Source organism: Malania oleifera, chromosome 3 (genome assembly GCF_029873635.1).
Source record: "Malania oleifera isolate guangnan ecotype guangnan chromosome 3, ASM2987363v1, whole genome shotgun sequence".
Classification (NCBI taxonomy): domain Eukaryota; kingdom Viridiplantae; phylum Streptophyta; class Magnoliopsida; order Santalales; family Ximeniaceae; genus Malania; species Malania oleifera.
Window position 1 is genome coordinate 53,518,902 of NC_080419.1, and position 20,221 is coordinate 53,539,122.

Below are 20,221 nucleotides of genomic sequence, written 5' to 3' on the forward strand. Positions count from 1 at the left end.
CCCCTAACTTGCACTTTGCTAGTCCTTGAGTAAAGTAAAATCTAAGAAAACTACCAAATCCTACCTACATCCTCTTTTGCAGGAAACATGGTTGCATTTACCGTATGCAACAAGGCTTTAAACCCCTAGGTTGATCCTAGTGGATGAGTTCTAGTCTCGTGACGGTTTCCAGGGCGATACCCACAAACACCAGTTTAGCGAAATAAAGATGAGAACACATGCATCATAATCATACCATTTTACATACAGAGATATACATACAGGTTCCTTTATACATAACTACTATACACACACTCCGCAACAATTCAACCATGCAAATCTCAACAATACACAACCATCTCAAGACACAGATCATAGAGAATCAACCCATGATTATAATTCAGATTTAATATTAGCATGTAAATCCAGGTATGAATAGGCCACTTCACAAGGCATGTGTAAGGTATATGATTTGTCTCACACAGAGTGCTCTGAGACACCTACAGAACAGTTGTCTTGACTCAACCTCACTGGTTTATTCTCTAAAAATTCACTCAAGAAAATGGGCTCACTCTCATATGTGAGGAAAAGTGTCATGATCAAACATCCCACATATTTGAAGAACTAACGCTAGAAATGTGGAGTGGACTAGTCATAAAAGAAAGAAATCCAACCCTTACTAAGGTGTCAGGTCCTTCACCTTGGCATCTTCTCACTTACTCGCCATATTTAATCAAAACCACCCTAGATGACTTATTCCTAGACTAAGCATGAATTCAAAAAGTGCATTGGTTAGTAGAAGATCCTTCTTATGTGCAGAATTGTAGTGTCGTATCCTTAGCTTGACCTCTTTATATTTATTCGAAGCAGGTGTATATTTTTATTTTCATTTTTCTTTGCTCAGGTTTCCTTTTTCATTTTCTTTCTTTGCATGATCAGCTAAGAAAATCATCACATTCTTATATTGTCTTCATATTTCCAATAGGAATGTAGCTCGAACAGGAGTCCATGGAAAAAGTCTATCTCTAGGGGTAGCTTAACTTTCATGTCTTGAGTAAGTTACAAGACCTAGATTTATATCTCCCCACTTGATGTCTCCTCTAGTCTAGCAAATGCAAAAATGAAGACTAGTTGGCAAAGGAAATCCTACAAAAGAAGGAAGGTTGAGTTTTATAAACTCAGAATTTGAGGTCAACAACTCAAAAAATGAACAAACGGCTTAACAGTACTTCACAAGGTGTCATAGTCGCCACAAGTGTTCTCTCAGTGCTCTCAAAGAACCCTAAGTGCCAAAAATCACGTGTAAGTGTGTTTTTAGCCCTATAAAGTACCATGTAAATATAAGAGTTTACACATCAATATTAACCCAAACCACTAGTCAACCTATCTGGAGTAATACCAAGATGTCGGCCATGCTATGCGAATTTTACACAACTAATTCACTACATTGTTAGTGAGCATAATGAAATCATGTAACTGAGAAACCTATGCATGTAACCCTAGGTTATATAGGTGTATGTAGAGGGTATAAAATATATGCTAGCATGGCTTGGACAGATAGAGTTCACTAGAAATTTTTTCAAAAAAAAATTTTAAAATGTGTTATTGTTTTTTTTTTTTTTTTTTTGTGTATGAAATATGTCATTCAGTGTGCCACCCCTACAGTGTCCTCACTAAAGTATAAAAAGAAAGATAGAACCCAAGTATGGGAGAGGACAGTGCATGGTGCTAGAAATAACAAATAGTGTACCTGCAAATTATAGTATCCAGAAACAGTATGCTTGCAAAAATACACAGTAGCACAAAAAACATGTAGTAGCCGAAGGAACCATGTTTATTCATTCATAGTAAAAGGTAGTACAATATATAGAAAGTGTAACGCCCTGAACCCTTAAACCTAGTCCGGCGTGTTATACCTGATATTCCATAAACAAATACATACATATGCAGCGAAAAACATAACTATGATCCTCAATCATAATAATAAATGCCAGAGTTTACTATTTCTATCCATAATCAATAGTAACCATTTATCACCTGTATTCTCATATATACACACATCTCCAAAAACATTCAGTATGTTCCAACCATCCATAAAGTCCAAAAGACTTAAAACATAAAACACAAAACATAACTTATTTACATCCCAAATATCATCAAAAATATTTATACCATTTTATCTATCTAGGACTCAAAAATGCTATCAACCTCGAGCTCCTTAAGCTAATTTTCATGAAATTCCTAAAAAAGATAAATTCGTATTCAGGTGAGACACATCTTAGTAAGGGAAAGAAACAATATATATTAAAACAACATATGACCAACAAGAGATTCATAAATAACATATTAATATCATTTGCAAATCATTAACATAGTTTCTGTAAAACATTTCCTGATCCTATTCATACACATGCAAAATATTTACCCACAAGGCTACCCAAGGATAAGGGCGATTACCTGCCCATACAAGTAGCATCCCTCTACTCTGATACAATAAGCAACCCAAAGGTCACAATGGAAGCAAACCAGAGCACTCACCTTACTCAGTAAGCCCTCAAATAATAGATTAATCTCGTACTGACACATTTTATACAAAGGTTTACTAGCAAAGGCCCCTGAGAATAGGGAAATTTACCCACCCATACAAGTAGTTTCCCTCTGCCCTAGCGCTTTATACAGCCTACTGCCACATCTGATACTACTGGTGTACTCGCCTTTCTTAGTAAGCCCTCAGGTAAAAAGTTTTCCCTGCCCTCACGTAACATGTTCTACTAGTATAGATACTTGATAGTACCATAGTACATTATTTTGTCTATCATTTTTCAACCATCCATAACTATTCATGTTCATAACTTTAGCATTTCATAACATTTCACTTTTTGTAACCTTTCACATTTTACATTGTTCACATTTCATATTTCATATCCGTTTCATTCACATTTTCATTTCACTTCAATTTCATTTCATTTCATTTTCATTTTCATTCATTTGTACTATAGCTCCTTTTAGCTGTACATTAGTTAGTCTACATAGATATATGCTAGAATCTGTTAATGCAGCTCCTTTTAGCTGTCATTAATTAGTCTATAGCTCTTTTTAGCTATCATTGCATACATGATTGCATTATCAAACACAAGCAACATAATCCTTATAACATTTCATAATCAATGCATTTTTTACATAGCTTGCATTTCATACATATAACATATGTTCAAACAGCATTACTATCCACTCATGCCATACATTTTAGCAGTAAAATTCATACATTGCCTGTAAAATAAGCCAACCGACATTTAATATTTATATACTGAAAATATACCTTCATTTTTTACATAATTATCCTGAAATATTTTCCACTTTCATCAATTCATTTTCACATATACGTAGCTAAATAAGCAACCCTAAGCTCAGAAAACATAATTTAAGCGATTGACATTTTATACCCACATGAGAACATATATACATATATATAACATAGTCCATTACATTTGATTCATGAAAACCTAATTTAATATATAAATTTCCACCTTACCTAAATCCTTAAATTATACCAATAGGTATCCCAAACCGATGCCTGTGATGCTCACCCAGTCCTTGGTTCAAAAAACTTAGTTTAATTAAATAATCACAAATATACTACTATTTCCACATTTTCTCAACTTAATAACCTTAAATAACCTTTTACAAACCCAAAACTGAGAATCCAAACCCTTACCTCCACTTAGGAGCATTTTCTAAGAAGCTTAGTTTAAGAAACTGATCCACTAGATGTGTAGAGAATCTTCCTTAGAACACCGTAGCGACCTCCGATTGTCAATTCGGGCTAAATTCCGGTCGAATTCTTAGACAGAAGGGAGAGGAACCGTCTAGAGCGAGAAAAAACTGAAGGAAAATTGTTTTCCTTTGCATAGAAGCAACCCTGGTTCAATTTATAGCCGCTACTATAACGTGGACTCATCGACGAGAAGATAGGACTCTTCAACGAACAACTGAAGAACACTAGTTGACAAGGCATACATACTCAGCGACGAGTTTCTAAAGATCTCTCATCGACAAGAAAATCCTGCTCGTCGACAAGCACCTGGTTTAATTTATAGACGCTACTATAACGTGGACTCATCGACGAGAAGATAGGACTCATCAACGAACCACTAAAGAACACTCGTCGACAAGGCATACATACTCAACGACAAGTTTCTAAAGATCTCTCATCGACAAGAAAATCCTGCTCGTCGACAAGCACCTGTTTGTACCCTTTTACAATTATTTTTTCCTTTTTTTCCCCCTTTTTTTCTTTATTCCTTATTCATCTTTTTCATCTATTATTTTTCCTATTTATTTTATCAGTAAAATTTTTTGGGTCATTAAATTCTTCTTCCCTTAAGAAATTTCATCCTCAAAATTTTACCTACTAATCATCCTTTCACATCATTAGAATTCATTAAGTCATACAATTCAGTATGTATATCACCCAAATCCCTACATTATTTACAATTAATCACATCATCATATATACTGCTCAATTATCCATAATTGAATTAATTTATAATTTCCTTAATCATAAACCCATACCTGCTTCTCTGATGGCATCCTCCTCAGCCTGAAGTGTATATAGTTGGGGTGGAGCACCTCTTCCATGTGGTACCTGCTATTTCCCCTGATCCTGGTTCTGAATAGATACCATAGGCAATGCTTCTCAATAATTTTTCTTTATATGCCCTGGTTTACCGCACCTGAAGCAATTCGGAGTGCCAAACCAGCATTCGCCCCTATGCCTTTTATTACATTTCTAGCATACGAAATCCATTGTCTCTTTTCCTTTCTTCCCTAATCCCTAACTAGCCTTAGACTTAAAACTAGATGGTGCAGGCCTCTTCTTCTGCTCTGAAGGCTCTATGCTACTCTGGATACTCTTTTCCAACACTGAAGCCTTATCAACTAAATCTAAAAAAGTCTAAACCTGAAACCCCACCACCAACTCGTATAATCTGCGACTTAGGCCTTTTTCAAACTTCCTGCCCTTCTTTGCCTCATTCGGAATCAGAAATGGTGCGAAGAGTGAAAGCTCCACAAATTTTGCTGCATATTCCGCAACAGTCATCTCCCCCTGGGACAGATTAGTAAACTCCTCAATCTTTTCCTCTCTGACAGATGAAGGAAAATACCTATCAAATAATAGCTCCTTGAATATCTCCTAAGTAAGAGCTATCTTTTCCAGCCTCTGGTCCTTTAGCAGCTTTTGTAGAAAGCCACTAGCGTTTTGCCTCTCTAGTCATCTTAAATGTAGCATAATGGACCTTCTGCTCATCTGTGCAATCGAGTACAACCATGATCTCCTCTATTTCATATACCCAATTCTCTGTAGCCACTAGATCAAGTCCTCCAACAAAGGCCAGAGGGTTAATCCTCATAAACTCCTTAATGTTGCAGCCTTGACCTATAGGTGGAAAATTTTGTTCTCTGGAATCCTTCTTCATCTCTACCTTGACCTGACGGGCTATACCCCGCAACACCTTGGAGGTATCAACATCCTCTTCATTGGAAGTATCTGGACCTTCCCTTCCTTTAGCCTCTACATCCTCATCTCTCGGATCTATCCTAAAAATATTATAGAAAAGAGATAATAATTCCATATCATAACTCCAACACACAATTATATATTTTAAATCCAATATATACATCATAATTCTCCATATAAGGACTAGTCTCACAATTCAGAAATGAAATCATCTAAGGTTTACCGTGACTTTTATGAGGCCATCGACTGCTTCAAAAAAATCACAAGAAATTGTCGATGTATTTCTGCCTTTAAACTAGAAAAACAAAATCCTATACTTTCCTACACCAAACCTACTTCTCAACACCTAACCTAACCTATCCATCTAGCATCCTTATCCTAAATATTTCTTATGCTTTGGTATAAATCATCTCTAACCTAATACTCTAACATTTCCTTATCCAGACAATGTGAAATTAATCACACTTCCGGTTGGAAACCTCGCTCTGATACCAAATTGTAATGCCCCGAACCCTTAAACCTGGTTCGGCACGTTATATCTAATATTCCATAAATAAATACATACATATGCAGCGAAAAACATAACTATGATCCTCAATCATAATAATAAATATCAGAGTTTACTATTTCTATCCATAATCTATAATAAACATTTATCACCTGTATTCTCATATATACACACATCTCTAAAAACATTTAGTATGTTCCAACCATCCATAAAGTCCAAAAGACTTAAAACATAAAACATAACTTATTTACATCCTAAATATCATCAAAAATATTTATACCCTTTTCTATATTTAGGACTCAAAAATGCTATCAACCTCGAACTCCTTAAGCTCGTTTTTGTGGCAGTCTTAAAAAAGATAAATTCATATTCAGGTGAGACACATCTCAGTAAGGGAAAGAACCAATATATATTAAAACAGCGTGTGGCCAACAGGAGATTCATAAATAACATATTAATATCATTTGCAAACCATTAACATAGTTTCTGTAAAACATTTCCTGATGCTATTCCTACACATGCAAAATATTTACCCACAAGACTACCTAAGGATAGGGGTGATTACTCGCCTATACAAGTAGCACCCCTCTACTATGATACAATAAGCAACCCAAAGGTCAAAATTGAAGCATATCAGAGCACTCACCTTACTCAGTAAGCCCTCAAGTGATAGATTAATCTTGTACTCACACAGTTCATACAAAGGTTTACCAGCGAAGGCCCCCTAGAATAGGGAAATCTACACGCCCATACAAGTAGTTTCCCTCTACTCTAACACATTATGTAGCCTATTGCTACATCTGATACTACTAGTGCGCTCACCTTTCTCAGCAAAACCTCAGACGAAGAGTTTGCCCTGCCCTAGTGTAACATATTCTACTAGCATAAATACTTGAAAATACCATAGTACATTATTCTGTCTGTCGTTATTCAACCATCCATAACTTTTCATGTTCATAACTTTCACATTTCATAACATTTCACTTTATGTAACCTTTCACATTTTACATTGTTCATATTTCATATTTCACATCCATTTCATTCACATTTCTGTTTCATTTCATTTTCATTTCATTCATTCGTACTACAGCTCCTTTTAGCTGTACATCAGTTAATCCACATAGATATATGTTAGAATATGCTAACACAGCTCATTTTAGCTGCTATCAATTAGTCTACAGCTTCTTTTAGCTATCATTGCATACATGATTGCATTATCAAACACAAGCAGCATAATCCTTATAACATTTCATAATCAATGCATTTCTTACATAGCCTGCATCTCATACATATAACATATGTTCAAACAACATTACTATCCACTCATGTCACACATTTTAGCAGTAAATTCATACATTGCCTGTAAAATAAGCCAACCAACATTTATTGTTTATATACTGAAAATATACCTTCATTTCTTACATAATTATCCTGAAATATTTTCCACTTTCATCAATTCATTTTCACATATATGTAGATAAATAAGCAACCCTAAGATCAGAAAACATAATTTAAACGGTTGACATTTTATACCCACATGAAAACATATATACATATATATAACATAGTCTGTTACATTTGATTCATGAAACCTTGATTTAATATATAAATTTTCCCCTTACCTAAATCCTCAAATTACACAAACAGATATCCCAAACCGATGCCTGTGATGTTCACTAGGTCCCTGGTTAAAAAATCTTAATTTAATTAAATAATCACAAATAAACTACTATTTCCACATTTTCTCAACTTAATAATCTTAAATAACCTTTTACAAACCCAAAACTGAAAATCCAGACCCTTACCTCCACTTAGGAGCGTTTCTCGAAAAGCTCAATTTAAGAAACTGATCCGCTAGGTGTGTAGAGAATCTTCCCTAGAACACCGTAGCAACCTCCGATCATCAATTCGAACTAAATCCAGGCCGGATTCTTAGAGAGAAGGGAAAGGAACTGTTTAGAAAGAGAAAAACTGAAGGAAAATTGTTTTCCTTCACATGGAAGCAACCCTGGTTCAATTTATAGACATTGCTGCCACGTGGACTCATCGATAAACCACTGAAGAACACTCATCGACAAGGCCGTGAGCTCGTCGACGAGTTTTAGAACAACCAAAACCCTCTCGATTAATCCTCGTCAACGAGACATACTTACTCGGCAACGAGTTTCTTAATATCTCTCGTCGATGAGAAAATCCTGCTCGTCAACAAGCACCTATTTGTACTCTTTTACAATTTTTTTTCTTTTTTTCCCTTTTTTTTCTTAATTCCTTATTTATCTTTTTTCATATATTATTTGTCCTAATTATTTTATCAATAAAATTTTTTGGGTCATTAGAGAAAAAGTTACAAGCACTAAGACCGCTACAAAAACATGGTGAACAAGGACAAGAAAGAAAAGAAAAGAAAAACAAAATTATGCTATAGAGGCATAATACAAGACCTAATAGTGACTGACGCAGCTACATTGATTTTAGTCGGAGTCGGAATCAGAATCTAAACCAGAAGAAAACATTAGTGGTTTGGCCAACGCTACGTCACGGGTTGGTGCCATTTCCCGTAGGTATTGAAGCCGACAGGTAGAAAGTGGAGGTCGAGACCAATGTGGCTGGAGAACCTGGAGTGGCATTGGATTGTCAGGCATGGTACCTAGTTATAGAGATTGGTACGATTGAAATGGATAAGGCAATGGTTGTACACCCGGCATGGTCTCCCAGTGCCTTGTGGTGGGGTCATTAATGACTTCAGCTGAGAAACATACGACATGGTGGGTCAGAATGTTTGGAATGGAAACGGATAGGGAAACCAGACCTTATGAAGTCTAGGGGAGAGGTGTGGGGGCTGTTCCACAGATGAAAGTGTTACAGAATGTGATGGATGCATTTGCAAGTCTTTATTGGGTTCCCATGGCATCCTCAAGGTTTATGCCGAACTACCTAGTCTTTAGCCAAATGCGCTTAAGCTCTTTTAGAAGTCATCCTAGTTTAAAGGTGACATTGGACTCCCCCTCTTTCTCGTCACACCTGGTATTGCACACCCCTAACTTGTTCTTAGGATGGAAGACCAAATCATAACTTGTAGAAGTGTGATCATCGAAGTCACCTAGTTCAGTTATGGAGGGGTATTCAAGCTGAAGTGCATTATTCAAAGGGTCTCTCCATAGAAGTGAGGGAGCCTCTTCCCCGACAATTGTATCAATCAGGTCTTCATCCATGGCTTGGACAACTTTAAGTGCATATTAGGGGGCAGTAAATATGTTCAGCCTAAGTTGCTTATGGCCCCATGAAATGTCCATAATCCCCATCCTACATTGAATGCAAGCATTGGTTGTGGCTAGGAATGACCTTCCTAGGAGGACAGGGATCGGATTTTTGGAAAACTCCATATCTAAAATGATGAAATCAACAGGGTAATGGAATTCTCCCACCTTTACCACCACATATTTTGCCACACCCTAGGATTGCTAAAGAGATTGATCAGCAAGACTCACTATTATCGGGGTGGACTTCATCTTCCCAAGGTCAAGTTATTGAAAGGCCGAGTATGAAAGGATGTTCACGCTCTCCCCTAAATCTAGAAGAGCCCTATCAATGGTGTAACCGTCAATTACACACAAAATAGTAGGAAAAATAGGACCTTTCAGTTTAGGAATGAGGTGCCTTAGTATCATAGAGCTCATATGCTCGGCTTGCTTGACTAAACCATGCATATGCATCCTTGAATCTTGCTCTTGCATTGATAAGTCCTTAAGAAATTCTGTAAATGCAAGCGATTGCTTAATGCCTTCTAGGAGAGGCTTGTCAATTTTCACTTGTTTAAACATGTCCCAAATGGACTCAGTTGAGGCCTCTTTCCTAAATATACAAGGTGCAAGAGGGGTTGCAGGATATGCCACTGAGGGGCAGTGGAAAAGCTCTATAGGGGCAAAGTGAGGGTTGGTCCTTCCAGTTGCAGGTGTGGGGATCAAGGGTTTGTGTACCCAACTAGAGGAGGATAGGGTGCATGAATTAGTGTTGGGCACTACCCTCTTTTCATCCTTATTATCTCCCTTGTTCAGTTGCTCCTTGCCTAGTTTATCTATCATCTTACTACTTTGGAAGATGGTCACCGCCTGGGCTTGCTCAGGGTATGATGAGGTACTAGCTTCCGGTTCACATTCTACCCCATATTGTCCCTTAGGATTCACTATGGGCTGACTTGGAAACTTGCCCTCATCTCTCTGACTCAAGGTAGTAGCTAGTTGCCCCAAGGTAGCTTCTAGCTTCGTGATGGATTGGGAGTGAGAGTGAAGGAGTTGCTGATTCGCTTAGAGATTAGCCTCAATGTTCTTAAGGGTTCTTAGCACAATCTCTTGAAATGTGTCATATTTAGGCGGAGGTGGAGACGACTTCTGAATAGTTGAAGATCTGGGGGTTGAATCAGGATGATTTTGGAAATATTGGTATAATCGTTGAGGAAAAGCATTAGGGGCTTGTGGAGGTTTTGGGGTTGAAGGTCCAGAGCTTGCGGCCTCTAGGAGAAATTAGGATGTTGTTTCCACCCAGGGTTGTAGGTATTTGAATAAGGGTTCTTGGACGACTTATCATACCAATTGTGGGTGGCTTTCACTTCCTCTTGCACAAGCTTAGGTTGAGAATGTGCATGAGGGCAATTATAACACGTATGAGAAGGGTCGGAGAAAATTGCACAAACCTCTACACGCACCATTGCCTGCGGTCCTAAGGATAAGCACTGGTCTAATTTTTTGGATATGGTATGCAAGGTAGGGGCTAGGTCCTGGCTTGTGGCTAACTTGTAAACTCCTTTAGGTTTAGAGGTTGGTGGATTGGGTAGTCTACAAGTGGAAACCATGTGCTGCTGAGAATTTTCAACCAGTTTTTCAAAGAGAATCCAGGCCTCGATCTCGTGCTTTGTGAGGAAAGTACCTCCGCACGATACATCAACCATGGACCTATCTCTCTCAGCTAACCCTTCATTAAATGTTTGAACTAATTGCCACTTGGGGATCTGATGATGTAGGAATTTACGAAGTAGATCCCTAAAATGCTCCCAAGTCTCAAAGAAAAGTTCCCCATCCATTTGTGTGAAACTTGTGATTGCCCTACGCAGCTAGTTAGTTTTCCTAATTGGGAAGTACTTTTTCAAAAATTCATGTTGCATAGTGGCCCCGTTGGTCACCAAGTTTGGCTCTAAGGATGTTAGCCAATATTTGGCCTTATCCTTCAGAGAGAATGGAAAAAGCCTAAGATGAAGGGCATCATCACTAAAATTAGGTATACGGATGGTGGAGGAAATCTCCAAGAACTCATCCAGATGCTGATAAAGATTTTCAGTGGGGTTCCCATGAAAGTTGGGAAACATCGAGATGATTGAAGTCTTAATCTCTAATTGCACTGCCTGGACATCCAGGAATCGAATGCAAGACGGCGAGGTGTATGCATTAGGTACAAAGTAGTCCATAAGAGGCCGAAGGGGTTGCTCTCCTTCCACAGGTAAGTAAGGAGCTTGGGGTTCCGAGATTTGTTCAGCGGGAACCGGTGGGTTACTTTTGGCCATGACTTTTCATTCAAATGACTTAGCCTTCTTTGGATTAGAGATAGGTTTTCTAAGGGACCTACAAGATTTTTTAATCTTAAGATCTATGGGAATTATCTCAGGTTCCAAAGAACGCAGACCAAACATGCACACTTTTAAGCACAAAGATTCAAACTTCAGAAATAGTAAATAAAAAAAATTAAAAAAAAATTAAAAAAAATAAAAAAAAGATAAAAAAAAAATAAAGAAAGTGAAAATAAGAGGACGGCAAATCAAAAGAACAAGGAAGTAATACCCTAAATTAGAAGTTGGTTCATAATCATAGCCAAGTCCCCAATAACGGCGCCAAAATTTGGTAGGCTCACCAAGGCTTAGGTCTTTAACTACCAAAGATAAAATTTATATAACCTAATTAATCCCAAGTTCAGTTGAAAGTGGGTAAGTCAGGTGTCGATCCACGGGGACTTAAAGTGCAGTTATGAGACCTCTTCCAAATTAGTTTACTATAGCCTTGTATAAAAGAGAAGTAAAAAGGTGGTATTTTTCAATGGGTGAAGTCTAGAAATCTACTAGAAAGCATGTAAAAGAAAGCAAGTAAATCTAAGTTAACCCTACTTCTACAAAGCAGTGTTTAGACATGAATATAGTTTAGGATGTTGCTTTGCGTAATCTAAGTTCAGTGAGTTTAGCGTACTAAACTAACCGGAACTCGGCTAAATAATTCAAGGAACCATTCGATGGCATAAAGTAGCAAAAGTGCACCAGCCGTCCGGAACACGGTCGGGAACTGGAGTATACTCTATCACAAATGATCACGAGAAGCTCTATGAGAGACTGTAGCCTAATACATGTACTTGACTAAAGCAATAGAGGTGCTAATCTTGTCACTAAACATCATCACCATCCAAACAATAAATGAACACAGTAAATGAAAGTTGTAAAGAGAAATCATGTAAAAAGATCATCCCTTTTGCATTCATCTCATCTATCACTAATGCCAGGAAGTACAAAATAAGATCGTGTAATATACATGGAAGCACAAGAACGCTGTCGGTTGTCATAGGCTGTCGGATATTTCATGCACACACCGAAACAGGAATTGAAATCTACTTTACTCCTAATCTAAAGTGGCTCTCAATGACATCTTAAATTTTTCACTAACCTAAGAGAGGCCAAAGAGGAACCCAAAGCTTGTGTTCATAGTGAATAATTATAGGCTTTAGGATTTACAAGGTTTGTTTTACAAGTTAGGAAAGTTTGCAGTAAATCTCGTGCAGAAGATTGTCGCTGTCGACCAAGTCGCCCCTATGTCATTATTGTGCGTGCCTTAGTCGAGATTTGTAGGAAATCAGGAATTTGAATCTTCAATGTCTTCGACTGCATCGCACCTCAGGGTCTTGCTGGTCGAGCTAATGGTCGAGACTTGTAGGATCTTGATCTTCAGGAAATCTCCGAAACTCGACATAGTCACCCTTTAAGGTCTATTGGTCGAATACTTCGTCAAGTTTGGAAAATAAAAGAATAAACTTCTTCTAAACCAGCCAGACCTAAGAAAGTATGGGTATCTAGATAAAAAGCCTAGTTCACAAACTAAGGACTCCAAAGATATTAGGATTAATCATTCCCTTTTAAAAATTAAGAAGGCTACTTAATCCAATTCAATACAAGGACATTGAACTAGTTGAAATGGAAAATCTCAAAGAAGAGTTTAAGAGCTTATTGATTACTATAACATTGAAACAAATTAAAAAAAATGACATTGTTGGCCAAAATCATAGGATGATTCGTACAAGGCTTAACTTAGAAAGTATTAAGATTTGGAAAGCAATATGAATTTTGGGAATTCATATGAAATCAAAAGAAAGAAAATCTAAAGCAAATTGAGGTTATTGCATGAGTATTTTGATTAAGAAAAGATATTTGAGCAAAATTGTAGCACAATGCACAAATGATAATAATATGCTCTATGATTATATGATATGTTGATATGCTACATACTTACATGCTAAATGCTGATATTCTGATATGCATATATGGTGAAATACTAATGATATGATAATATGAACTAAATACTGAGTAGATTTGGAAAGCAATATGAATTTTGGGAATTCATATGAAATCAAAGAAAGAAAATCTAAAGCAAATTGAGGTTATTGCATGAGTATTTTGATTAAGAAAAGATATTTGAGCAAAATTGTAGCACAATGCACAAATGATAATAATATGCTCCATGATTATATGATATGTTGATATGCTACATACTTACATGCTAAATGCTGATATTCTGATATGCATATATGGTGAAATACTAATGATATGATAATATGAACTAAATACTGAGTTATAACTATGCTAAAATGTTGACATGTATGATATCTTGATATTGCCAAAAAAATGATAATGACTTGACTTATATTGATTATTTATGGCTCACTATACATTGCAAATTTGAGAATGAAATTATTGAGCACGATTATGAAGCATGAATCTTGATATGATATTGATATATGAGTATGAAATTAATTCTTGATCATATCAGCTTACATGCTAATGATGGATCACATTATATATCTCTTGCATGATTGACTAATGGATAAACATCCTATGATAAATGCTGGCTTATGGACCTTGTTATTACAATCTAAATGCAAAATTTTTTGGTCCTTAGTACCTTAGCATAAGATTTCTTTCAATTTAATCATTTTGTTAATATAAAAAGAGGGAGAAAGTTTAGCAAAATTTGAATGTGAACAAACTAAACATGAGCATGTTATGATATTGATGATATTGATATGATATTGGTATTATTCTTGATATTGGTATCCATGAGCACTTACATGAAATTAATTGATATTTGAGCATGACATAATAAATTTAAAAGCATGATTGGTAATCTTGACACCTTTATAAATACATAGTTTATACTTCAAAGAATGAAATTAAAAATGTCACGCCTCAAACCTGGTAATGGGCGCCGAGGGTGATTTAGTAACCTAACTTTTCCCTATATCATTCAGACACACATGATACTATACAATGTAAGGGTCTGACCCACTGGGGTTCCCATATACCCTAACCACAATCAACAATACAGTTTACATAGCGGAAAATAGTCAAACTATAATAACATGCCATACCATACCAGAGTCTATACAAACCCAACATCCAGGTCCCATAATACAAAACAAGCTCAGGTGTCAACAAAACCTAGCACGACAACCCGGCCATAATCCAGTACTTACACTAGTACTAATGTAGCTAGAGCGACAACCACGCTCCCAACACTAGGACGCTAGTTCCGACTACTCGAGGGACCTGTAAACATGTACGTACGATAGGGGTGAGACACCTCTCAGTAAGAAAGAATCAGGTTATATCAGTGTCTGGCATATGAGTGTTATTTTAACATAAAACATAACACAATTCCAGTATTTTCTCAATGCAATTACAATATAATCACAATATAGATCTAGTATATCTCACAAACACATACTCCATATCCAGTGCTGTCACACTCTTTGGCAATGAAGCTAGTCTGCATTACACGACATCCCTAGCATATGGCGCAGCCCCAGGCTCCCATGGGTTGCCAATACGATATCTGGTGAACCCACACCCATAAGGTGATCAATTGGTATAGAAAGTGATATTTCACACCTTCCGCCTACGGTATTATACCGACCTGTCTCCACATCTAAGCCTTTGGGGATAAGCCGGCGTGCTTCGATTATCATCAACATTCGACCTTATTCTGAATCAGCATTTTCACAAAACCTGGAATATTTTGGGAACTCACGTCCCTATAACTCATTTCGACAAATCATAGCCTATGGTACACAACCGGTTTGACTTTTCTAAAACCTGGAACATTTTCAATAAAATAGTTCATTCCACACTTATTTGGTAAATACATAATTACGATTTCAAAAATACAGTTTAAAACAAGTCAAGGTGCAGCCATCTCCATACAATATACTCAACAATATACATACAATTTTCCTACAAAACCAGGGATGCAACCCAACCCCCTTTTTCCCAAAAACTATAACTTGAAAACCCCGTAATTCTGCCCGTCAAATTTTCCCAAATAAGTAGCCAAATCATACATATAATCATAAACAACAATTTTAACGATTTCAATTTTAAAAATAACTGATATAAATAGAAACCCCTTACGTTAACCCAAAAACCAAAACACAAACTCTACGGCTCCTAAACAGTGAACTGAGTTTCCAAAACCTATAAATCACAATACAATATGTACTTACAATTTCATTCTCCAAAGAACTACTGAAACAAAAATGAAAACCGAGCCTTACCTTGATTTTGGGTCAAAACCTAAAAATCCTCGAAACAAAGATTCGTTCCACAAATCACGAAAAGAATCCTTCCTTGATCCTTATAGTAATGTCGGATCGTCGATTCTAACAACGAATGACGAAGAAATCTAGAGAGAGAGTGTGTTAACGCTAGTTCTAGAGAGAGAGGGAGAGAGTTTTGGCTTTCTTAGCCAAGAAGTAATGAAATAGGATATTTATAGCACCTTTGACTAGACCAACCTTGTTGATGAGGCGGCATCTTCGTCGACGTGCCAACATGGCAAATTCGTTGATGTAGCAGTGGCCTTGTTGATGAGCCTGAGATTTCTGGATTTCCTAAAACCTCTCAGCTTCTCCTTGTCGACGAGCCTCTGCATTTCATCGCCAAACAACAGAAGGGCCTTCATCGACGAAGCCTGCTCAATTTTCTATTTTACCCTTTTCTTATTTATTTACTCCATATCTCATGGGTCGGGCTCGTACAAAAAACCTATTGAATATGAAATACATTTCATTCAGGGGGAGTTAGACTTGATAAATAATGATATCATGATTTATTTTCATTACTGAAAATCATTGAAAATTATGATATACAATCTTTTGTATTTTCTTATACTACTTTGGGAACTTATTGTCTATCTTTTTATGCATGTTGAATGCAAAGTTTCTATTTTGAGCCTTCACTAGATCTATACTTTTTCTTATGGTTTATCATTGCCTTAGTATTATATGTTTTTCTTGATATCTTCCTCTTTTTGATTGATGTCAAAAGGGGTGAAGTTTTGGGCAAAAATTGAGTATGATATTGTATACCTAAGCATGTATATTGGATCAACTATGAAAGTATTTGATATTGAATGATGTGATTTTGAAATATGAGCATGATATTGAAATTGATCTTGATATTGCAAATATTGTTAAATTGATACTTATTGTAAGGAGGAGTCTTTTTAAGGCTTACTCAATTTTTTTTGCTCCTTATTTGTCATCATAAAAAAGGGAGAGATTGTTGGTTATACAAGACTTAAAATCCTATTTTGATGATAACAAATCAGGGAAACTTAGCATATTTGGTTAAGTGATGATATTTCAGGACTCAAGTATGTGAGTACAAGGTCAAGTGCTCACAAGGATCATTGAAAGCTTATACTCCAAAGAAAGATGATAAAATGAAGCTTAAAGAATATTAAGGCATGGATTCAAAGATGATCTAATAAATCTTGAAGATCATGAGAGGATGAATATTAAAAAGAACTTGCTAAAAACTTAAAGTATATTGAAGCTTGAAGATAAGATGGAGTTAAAGAAAGACAAGCATGAAGACTTAAGTGCTTAGAATGTCAAAGTTTTAAGAAGTCTTTATGTAAGTACTTCAAATAATTTCAATATGGATGCATGAAACTCTTAGGTTAATTTCTTGGACCTAGATACCTTTTAAAAATACTTGGAAAATATTTTTATAAGGTCAAAAGTTATTTCAAAAAGGTTAAAATTATTTTTGGAATGAAAAGCACTAAAATAGGATTTTCTAAATTTTGTTGTTTTTTCTATATCCGCATTTATGTACATATTTCTCTATCAAACACTCCTTATCTTAAAAAGTGTTCAACATTAAATTTGTGGTATTTTATATTAGCTTTCTGTTGATACTAAGAACGTCTAATTTAGAGTTGTATAGAAAAATTTATGATCAAAATACTGAATGGGGGGTCGAAGCTATCAAGCAACTGAAGATTAAATTCAGTCTACTAAAGAATTTCCTGATGAATTCTTGAAGAGGCAGTAGAGCCTCAAATGACTGAACCTTGTCACTTCAGTAGACTGGACCTATTTTCAATTAAAATTTCAGTGTTTTAAAGAACTTTAGAAGATTCAACCTGACTCCTCAGTCGACTGAACACTATTAATGACTATATTTTTAAAAAAGTTTTTAAATTCAAATTCATATTTCTTGTGCTCCAAACTTTCTATAAACTTGGGAAACATTCCAAGTCACTTGGGAAACATGAAATAGACTTGATTTCTCATCTATAAATAACCCCCCAAGGCTAAGGATTAAATACACCAAGAAAATACAACAATCAAACTTTCTTGCTCTCAAATCTCCCAATTCTCTCAAAGCTCTTTTGTGCAATCAATTTCTAAATTTCACTATTGAGGTTTTGCTGATTTAAAGGTTACAGTTCTTGTGTTCTTAGCTGAGTTCTACAACTAAGAAAGAACCTCGATGATGTCATCTTGAGCTTCATCTTTTTGTATTGTGATTTTGATTGAAATATATAGATTTCAATTGTACTAATATACTCTTTTGGAGAGTATCTTTGTACACCAATATTTGTTTCTTATTTTGTATATGGTTTAGGTTCTTGAATCATTATTAGACCGAGCGTGGGGTATCGCTTGGAGAGGCGTTGCTCTAGCCTATTGAAGGAGTGACCGAGCATGGGGTATCACTTGGAGAGGGGGCTCCACCCTGAAGGAGGGCTTTATAAAGGTTTGCTCCGCCCGAAATCGAGTAGTATAGTGGAAATCTTAGGTGGTATTGGCCTAAGGCGAGGACGTAAGTTGGGTATAAGCCGAACCTCGTAAAAAATCTCGATCTCATTCTCTTCCTTACTCTCATTTAATTTATTGTTTATATTAACTACGTGGTTGAATTTTAATTCTTGATCATATATACTACGTGGATTGAAAATTGAATAAAATAAGGTTTAATTTGTTTTTAAGATTGCAGAAACTGAAAGGAAGTACATTGGTTTATCAATATAAATTGCAGAAACCTCAAAGGGAGTACGTTGATTGTTTAACACCCAAGACAAATTAACTAAAAGTTTATTTAAAGTTTGAGTTGTTGGAAGTTTGAGTTGTGGTTTGTATTGAGGAAACACAATCCATTCATACAGGGCTTGAATCAAATTCATATATACAGGGTGACAAACAAACCCTACTTTGAGATCTTGTAAAAGCTGAAAATTGCAAAAGTACTACATATCATATCTTGATTGAGATATTGGGGTTGAATGGTTTAATGTTTGTTTAATTGATATTGTTGAGAATTATTGGGTTGTGTTGATATTTAAGTGGTGGTTAATCTAACTAAGCATTAGAAGTTAGAAAAAAAAAAAAACTTGTGTGTTCACTAAATTAATAAAAGGTTGCAAATTTGTAATGAGAGTTAAAAGAAAATTTTAATAACCCAATTCACCCTCCTCTTGGGACTACATCTTAACTTTCAATTAAGAAAGCTAAATCTATACTAAAATGAAAAGAGATGCCTCCATAGCCTACAAGATTCATGATAGCCAATTCAAATATAAGAAGAAAATTTCTCCTTGTTCAATATATGGAAAGCTACTTAATCCAATTTAATATAAGGATATTGAACTAGTTGAAATGGAAAATCTTAAAGAAGAGTTTATGAGCTTATTGACGACTATAACATTGAAACAAATGGTATTGTTGGCCACAAATTAGGAAAGCTTGGATTATGCAAGGCTCATCTTCGAAATTTAGAAAGTCATTTGAAGCTTGATAAAATGATAAATCAAAAGAGAGAGATTGAGTTGTAAATAGAACTAGCTTGTTAAACATGAGCATATTATGAGATTGATGATATTGATATGATATTGGTATTATTTTTTATATTGGTATCCATGAGCACTTACATGAAAATAAATTGATATTTGAGCATGACATGATAAATTTAAAAGCATGATTGGTAATCTTGATACCTTGAATACATAGTTTGTCCTTCAAGAATGAAATTATGAATTTATTGAACATGAAATACATTTCATTCAGGGGGAGTTAGATTTGTTAAGTTATGAAATCATGATTTATGGAAATTCTGATATACAATCTATTGTATTTTCTCATGTTACTTCGAAACTTGTTGTCTATCTTTTTATGCATGATGAAAGCAAATTTTTTCTTATGGTTGCTCATTGCTTGATATATATATATATATATATATATATATATTTTTTCTCTTTTTGATTGATGTCAAAAGGGGGAGAATGTTCGGGAAAAAATTGAGCATGACACTAGCATACATTGCATACCTAAACATGTATATTGGTTCAACTATAAAATGATGTATATGAGCATAATATTGAAATTGATATTGAAATTGATCTTGTTAAGATGATGCTTATTGAAAGGGGGAACCTTTTTAAGGCTTACTCAATTTTTTTGCTTCTTATTTGTCATCATAAGAAAAAGGGAGATTGGTAGCCTCATAAGGCTTAGAATCTTATTTTGATGATAACAAACTAAAAGAACTTAACATATTTGGTTAAGTGATTATACTTCAAGACTCAAGTATGTGAATACGAGGTCAAGTGCACACAAGGATTATTGAAAGC

General features: G+C 35.6%; 1 non-coding gene across 1 annotated transcript; it reads left to right on the plus strand.

Annotated features, from left to right (window-relative positions):
- The first annotated feature begins 11,008 nt into the window (after nt 1-11,008).
- On the plus strand, nt 11,009-11,114 carry LOC131152455 (small nucleolar RNA R71). The gene has a single exon (XR_009135956.1). It is a non-coding gene; the product is annotated as a small nucleolar RNA R71 (small nucleolar RNA).
- The last annotated feature ends 9,107 nt before the right edge of the window (nt 11,115-20,221 follow it).